This window comes from Channa argus, chromosome 5 (genome assembly GCF_033026475.1).
Source record: "Channa argus isolate prfri chromosome 5, Channa argus male v1.0, whole genome shotgun sequence".
Taxonomy (NCBI): domain Eukaryota; kingdom Metazoa; phylum Chordata; class Actinopteri; order Anabantiformes; family Channidae; genus Channa; species Channa argus.
This window is the reverse complement of record NC_090201.1, coordinates 25,163,867-25,171,322: the sequence shown is the minus strand read 5'-3', so window position 1 is coordinate 25,171,322 and position 7,456 is coordinate 25,163,867. Positions and strand designations below refer to the sequence as shown.

Genomic DNA, 7,456 nt, shown 5'->3' with positions numbered 1-7,456 from the left:
CCTTCTAGGATCACACACCACATGTGGTCAAGTGCATGTGTGTGTATTTCGGGCAGCATCTGATTTCACGGTTAAAAAAAAAAAAGAAAAACGCAGAAACTCCATTGCTCCATTACAACATTGCGTCTGCAAGTTTGCCTCGGATTTTAGACTTGTTGAAAGGTTTCCCATCATTTGTAAAATAACCTATGTGGATGTGTAGATGTGGATGTGACATGAGACAGAAGTGAGGCTGGAACATTCTTTAGCTAAACATTAGTTGTGTGAGTATTATGCCGTATAATAACTTTGGTATTATGCTCACACTCTGGCTCTTCGATTGGACTTTTCAGATGAAATTTTATTATCTCATAGTCATTAGCATCACAGTTTAAACTGTCAGCGTCCAGGTTTCACTGTGCAATTCTTTATTTTCAAACTGTCCATCGTGAGGGTTAGTAAAGTGTTAAAATCTGTTAAAGACGGACAAGTAGCAACAGTCACTGTTAGCTTCACGTGTGTTTTTGCTAAAGCAAAGTCATTCGCAGTGCAAAAATTTCCATCAGGATTTACACAGTTTCAAAGCACTTTCATTGTTCACAATTTTTATTTATTTTTTTGCATTAACATGTCATGCATACATCTTCTCATGCTTTGGGGTTTCTGTTTGCATTGGCTCGCAATCAGAGAACACACACTGTGCATAGTGAACTGTTGCTCAATGGGCTGTTACAGGAAAGCCGGGGGTTCAGCAGCAGAAGGAAACATGAACCCTCAATCCAAAAAAGGAATTTCATAACTCTGGAGAAGGGCGGTCAGAAGCAAAGGAAAGGGGCCGACAAAAATATACACGGAAAAAGTATTTTAGTCAAAATGTCTCCATTTGTTATTAAGAGCTATTGTATTTACCTTGTATTAACTCTAACCACCCAACCCTGAGGCTTCTGTAAGTCAAAGAGAGAAAAGCTTGCTGCTTGCTGTACAGTGTCAGCATGAAGAGTCCAACCTGAGGAAAAAGCTGCCGTCATAAGCTCATTGACTTGTCCCTGGTTCTTATCAGCAGTGAGTTTCCAGTGAAGGAACTTTCCCTGGCCAACAGGGACCTGTTTAGGAACTATTTGACTTTCCACTGCAGAAAAACAGGTTTGAGTTCTGGGGAGATAGTTTAACCTTAAAAAAGTGTCACATTCCATTAAAAAGACACCTTGCTGGTATTTAGGCGTCAGACATCGCTGCACATGAGGCTTCGGAGGAAAGAACATCTCGTCTCTGAAAACAGATTTCCTCAGTCTTCTTGTGGGTTTTTCTTGCGTCTCCCTGTGCATCTGTATCGGGAGGGAAGTGGATAAGTCCTCCTGATTCTGGTGCTCATGTCCCACCATCTTCTTTGTTATTCTATCACCCAGCTGCTAAACTGTAGAGCTCACGTTACAAAGTAGTTGTTGTCTACAAGCACATAAAGCTACAAATAAAATTGCATTATTAAAGGAAAAAACAGAATGTTTTTAATCAGGTGTTTTTTCTTTACTGAACACGTCTAAAAAGCAGCGAATGTCTTTATTGATAATAAAGTGGCAGACTTTAACTCTGCACCGCTGACGCTGAGCACTGCTCGTTTCCGTACAAACTGTACAGAGTGACGTCCACTGTGCTCACAACAGGCTCCAGCTCCTTGATATACAAAACAAACAAACCCAAAGTAAAGCTGGAGAGATCGGCTCTCGCTGTTTACCTGAACAAGCCGCGTGGCCATCGCGTCTTCCTGGAAAAGCTCCGAGCGGGGCGACCTCATCCCTGCGTTTATCTGCGAAAACACACACTGTCGGGCGGTTTGAACGCACGTCTTTTCAATCAGTGTGTGTGTGTGTGTGTGAGCGGCATCATCATGGACACACACTCATGTGTCGAAGCAGTTTTCTGGGAGTCTTGAGGGTTTCAGCATGATGAGCAGTGTGTCTGTAAAACACACACACGCGTGTGCACACACAGCCGTTAGCTGTCTCTGCTAATAGCTAACAGGCTGACAGCTGGGATTATGCAGTGTTGGAATAATTTACATGACAATAAAAAATAGAACTGTTTAGTCTGTGCCTCAAACACTGACATGTTTATGATCAACATGTTTCAGAGTTGACATACACACCCACAACCTGACCTTTGACCTAAAAAAACAGCAAGTGTCTCTGTGTTCTATCAACTTGACCTTTGACCTAAATTAGGAAGCCCTTCGCGTCCTCTTCAGGCTGACGGCTACATGGTTGTTCCGCATCTTCAGTGTGGATGTAAAAGGCAGGCTGTGCAGGTCAAAGATCATGGGACACATCAGACGAATTTGAGAATGGGCAAAAAGATGATTTAAACAATGATTTAATTGACGTAAACTGGTTTATCTTACATGGCAGTGTTGTGAGTCGTGTTTCAAATGTTTCCACAAAGCTACATTGTACTCTATTTAAAGAATTTCTCATGTGCTTTTTCTGATCTTTAACAGGATGTGTGCTCATATTTCCTCAGTGCGATTGTGTGACACTACCAAGTAATTCGCACACTGCTTTTGAAAAAAAAAAAAAAGGTTTTTGTAAAGGTTACCGATGTATTTCAGCAGGTCACAGTGTTCGCTCTCAGCAGACGCTTAAATGTAGTGATTTCCATTAGCTGAACATTAATAGAGAGACTGTACAGACTTTTTCATTACTTGGGTTTAGTTGTTTGCCCAAGGTCACTTCGACATGGGATCAGGGACCAAGGATCCAACCACTGACCCTGTGGTCCATGGACGACTGCGTTACCAATTGAGCCACAGCCGCCCCTTCAATTATACAAACAAGACTATTATAACTTATTTATTACAATTTCAAGTAAATACATGAAAAACTACTTAAAAATGCCTAAAAAAGAAACTAAATTTAGACTGAACCATCAACATTTTTTTGGTATTTGTTGACTAAAATAACAGACTGAAATTTGACTCAAACATTTAAGGCTAAAGCTAAACTAAGTGCCAAAATACACATTTCTTCAGACTTTTTCCTCAGCATTGCTCTCGGCTTGTTTCATGGCGAAGACAAACGTGTAAGCGTTGCTGAATTTCTTCTCGCCCACACGAGAGCACAGAGCAACAGCAAACGCACCATTTGCATCTTCGCTCGTTTTCTGTGGTCGGATCGCTCACCTGTCCTCTATGTTTTGCAGGAGCAATGGCTTTGTAGATGTGGTTAAACGCCTCAGCAATGCTCTTCGTGGCCGGACAGGAGCAAATCCCTGCAGCCACGTCCCACAGTCGGTTACAGCAGCAGAGTGGACACGTTTCACAGTTGACTGGAATGTTCTGGTGTCCACTTACTTTTGGCCATATGCTGCATCTCTCCCCCCGCCCCCCCCACCTCTCTCTCTCTCTCTCTCTCTCTCGCGCTCACACACAGAGCGTAAAACCCCACAGGGATGTACTTAGACTAAAAAAACTCAAAAAAAAAAACTTCAACTAAAAACAGGAAGTTGCTCACATCCCACCTCACATTCCACACACACACACACACACACACACACACATACGCATGCACACGGGAGGGATGGACAGATTATGAAAAAAGGAAACGCCAAACCACCAATTTAACGCTCAGCTCTCAAGAATGAATGGAATACCATTTGTGTGACTCGCCGCTCACTTTCCTTTGGCCCAGAGGAATCCTGTGGGCGGCGCCCAATGCTGCGATTGGCTGGATAGGAACCTCAGGACGGTTTGAATTGGACGAGGCCCAAACTGCTGTGTAATTTAATATCAGAGTGACTAACGGAATTCTTCCTCTTCTCTTGTCAGTGATAAAAAAAAAGATTTGCTTACGGGAAGGCTGGCGAACCCGACCCACCCTCTGTGTGTGTTTTTGTTCATTCAGTCAAAGCAAAATAGGATTACAACAGACCGAGTCATTGGATGTTGGCAAGAAAAATCAAATTTTTTTCTAGGCACAGTACAAAGAAGGTACATTGACACATAGTGTTCAAGTAAAGGTCAAACCAGAGAAAAACACAGACAGACTTAATAACAAGACCTTTTTTATTTTAAGTTGACACATCACTGGATGAATAAAAAAATTTTCCTACCATATTTCTTAAGAATGTAGGAAGTGACATCTGTTAAAAGCATCTGTTAAAAAGACTGGAATCAGAGGAAAAGGGAGAATGTTAAGGAACAAGGTAAAGAGGAATCAAACGAGTGAATGGGGGTGGCTGTGGATCAGTTGGTAAGGCAGTCGTCCACAGGGTCAGTGGTTCGATCCCCGGTCCGAGTATGGACCTCTGAACCCCTAAAAGCCCGTTGGCATTTCCCAGCTGTGCAGTGTCGGTCGGGGAGGGTTGCGTCAGAAAGGGCTGTGCCAAATCAACATGTGGACAAACTGAACTCAAGGTAGCAAGAAGATAAGGACAAACGGACAAAAAAGAAAAAAAAGAAAAAGAAAAACATGGAATGGCAGAGGAATTGAAGGTGGAGGAGAAGGGATAGGATGCAAAAAGTGAAAAGAAGCGCAGTCTTCTTTTAGAGGAAATTAAGTCTCAGTGACTGTAAATTGGACAAAGATGCAAATGATATGTACGAGGAATGTGTAGAATAATTTGGAAAGTTTAAAAAGAGCTCGTTTGCTTTCAGGAAATGAAAGAAGTACAAAAGTAAAGCAGCGACTTCAGCTCAGACGGTAAGGCTGTTGTCCACGAACCACAGGGGGGGAACCCAGTGGGTCAGGTCAGCACCTTGCATGGCACCGTGCGCGCTCGGGTTGAAAGCGTTAAATAAATGAACGTTCACCATTTACCACAGTAAGCAGAAGAAAATGGGGGAGGAAACTGAGGTGACGAGAGAGCAGAAGAGGAAAGACAGGAGTTAAAACGATTGATGGATGGAAAAGAAAATTGATATAGAGAAAAAGACAGAACTAGAAGCAGAGGAGGGGTGAAAATTGAAACAACGAACCAGAAGTAAAGACCGAGGAGGGGGAGGATTTCACACTTTAAAGCGATCACCAATATTAAGGCTGCTCGCTGCTTTGACCTCATTGAACAATTTTTGATGACAGTGTGAATGTACATTTCGCCACATGACATTGGGTTGTGTCTTTGTCTGCAATAGAAACTGTCTCGGCTTTTTGTATTTTTTGACTTAATTATCATTTGAATCACTTTAAATATCAGCTCCTCACATTTTCCACTGTGTGGCTCCTTCATTAGTGGGTTATGTTCCTTAGCACTGCATGAACCTCTGACCTCCATGTTAAAACACACACACACACACACGCAGATGTGATCATGACCCCATTACACCAAAGGTCACTGCGGGTCATCAGAAGGTAACAGGATTTAAAACCAGAGGCACCCAGATATGAAGCGAAACAAAGAGCCCAGAGAGGATGACGTGAAAGAAGTGAAGAAGTGAATAAAAAAAGTGCTGTAACTTGGACTTAAATAAGACTGAAACAACACGGGAATTTAATGCAATTAATCATTAACTGGCCTATTTCAACGGGTCACATTAACTGTGGCCGTCTAGTTTCTTCCATCACGACTCTCAGTTAATACTGTGATTGTTAAAGCCCAAATGTTTCAAGTCTTTTCAGCTCTTCTTTTTAATTTTTCTCACACCCTTAACATTAACATTCGCAGTCTGACTAACAGTCATCAGCTGTAATGAACAGGGTCCACACCAAAGACGATCCCCCGAAGTTTTGCTTTGCACTAAACTGATGTTTCACCATATGTGTTTGTGTTTGTAAAAGTCTCTGCATTTGTGGTTTGATGCTTTGGTTTCACTTCTGTGTTCCTGTTTGCACTTTCAGCTGCAGTTCACTGATTGCTCTCAGCTGATCAGGTTGATCTGAGCCACCTTAAGATTCTGCTAATGCAAAACCTGGTATTTCCTGTCAAAGCGGCTCTCACTCGCACCCAAGTGAGCTTCACACGGCATCGCACGAGCAAAACGTGATCTGATGCTGATTTGTCGAGCTCAGGAGCTTCAGTCAGTGTCCAGCAGCTTGTGGACAAAAACTTTGCTGCCAGATGATCAGATGGGTCGAAAAAACAAACTTTTATTAGACAATGAGTAAGACAGTGTGTCTTTGATTTGAGTTTCTTATTTGTGTGGTAGCAGCTTGTTGTCATTTGTCAAATGATTTTGAAGCAGAAATAAAGAGGATTATTCTTCAGCAGCACTGACGGCTTAAAACCACTTCTCCCATTCACTCATACAACAAAGACACAGAGATGCTCTGCTTTGTCCAACTTCTAAAGCCGTGTGTGTGTGTGTGTGCTTGTGTGAGCAGATCTTTAACTCTCCTTTGACCTGTGACCTGTGTTGTTGCAGACGGGCACACACACACACACACACACACACACGTACACACACTCTCTTTCGTCATGATCAAACTGCCCTGACCAGAAAAATAACAACACTGCGACGCTTCCAACACTGGACGTCTAAAATAACTCTGCCGACCTCCCGGCTCTACTGGTCTTCACAGCTCCTCCCACCGCTCTCTCTAACTCATTCAGTCATTCATACGTTCATTCATCTTCCATCTGACAGGCCGAGCACTGGAAAAACAAACCGGGGAAAGTCTCATTCATCTGCAGGACTAATGTTTGCACAGCATGTCCTCTCTCTCTCTCTCTCTCTCTCTCTGTGGCTCTCGCTGTTTTTTTGCTGTTTTTGCTGTTTTTCCACACAGCGTATGATGGTACTGTATGGAGGATGAAGACGTGTGCTGAAGAGGGGAGGAGGACATCATGCAGCAAAACACTCTGTTGACCCTTCTTTGAACAGCTTTTCTTATTCAAACTGAGCTCTGAAAGCAAAGAGCCTCACCAATAATTATTTCACATGCCAGTGTTAACACTGAAAGGATCAACGGGTTTTGTTCGGGTAGTTACCGTCTGTCCGGCAGAATAGGTTTGTTCTGTTGTTTAGTTGTGTGGACGATTTCAATGCGTGAGGTAACTTTATTAACACAGCTTGTGAAAACCTTTATCAATGCGATACTCACCCAAAGGTTCACGTGTGCTCGGCTCCATCTCCCAACAGGTCAGAGGTCCTGACTTCCCAAACAGGAAGTGGGAGGTGTGAAAGGTTTTTATAGCAGGGGGGATATTAGACTGTACCATCGTGGGGGTGAAATAGATGGGAGAGAGAAAAGGTCTTAAAAGTACACTTAATAACCTTTATTGTTAACCTTCTCAGGTGAGATAAATGAGAATAAAATATTGAAGAAGTTGAGATTGTATTCATTAGTAGTGGTTTGTCTTTGTGGGAGGGGCTTCAGGTCTACAAGGCCTGGAGAAGAAGCCCCTCAAGAGATTTTGTTTTCGCTGCAGTTCAGCGGTAGATCTGCTTTTTCTTTTCTTTTCTGTTCAATTCTGTTTTGACCAATCTAGGGTTGATTATGCGTGTTTGGGTTTTGTTTTTCGTTATTATTATTTTTTTGTATATAGTTTC

General features: G+C 42.6%; 1 long non-coding RNA gene across 2 annotated transcripts; it reads right to left on the bottom strand.

Moving 5' to 3' along the window:
* Positions 1-567: 567 nt before the first annotated feature.
* On the bottom strand, positions 568-5,982 carry LOC137128166 (uncharacterized). 2 transcript variants are annotated; one of them, XR_010914521.1, is made up of 2 exons: positions 1,712-5,982; positions 568-1,425 (listed from the first exon to the last, which is right to left on the bottom strand). It is a non-coding gene; the product is annotated as an uncharacterized lncRNA (long non-coding RNA). The 2 variants fall into 2 exon arrangements; XR_010914522.1 differs by having other exon boundaries at positions 568-1,393.
* Positions 5,983-7,456: the final 1,474 nt, after the last annotated feature.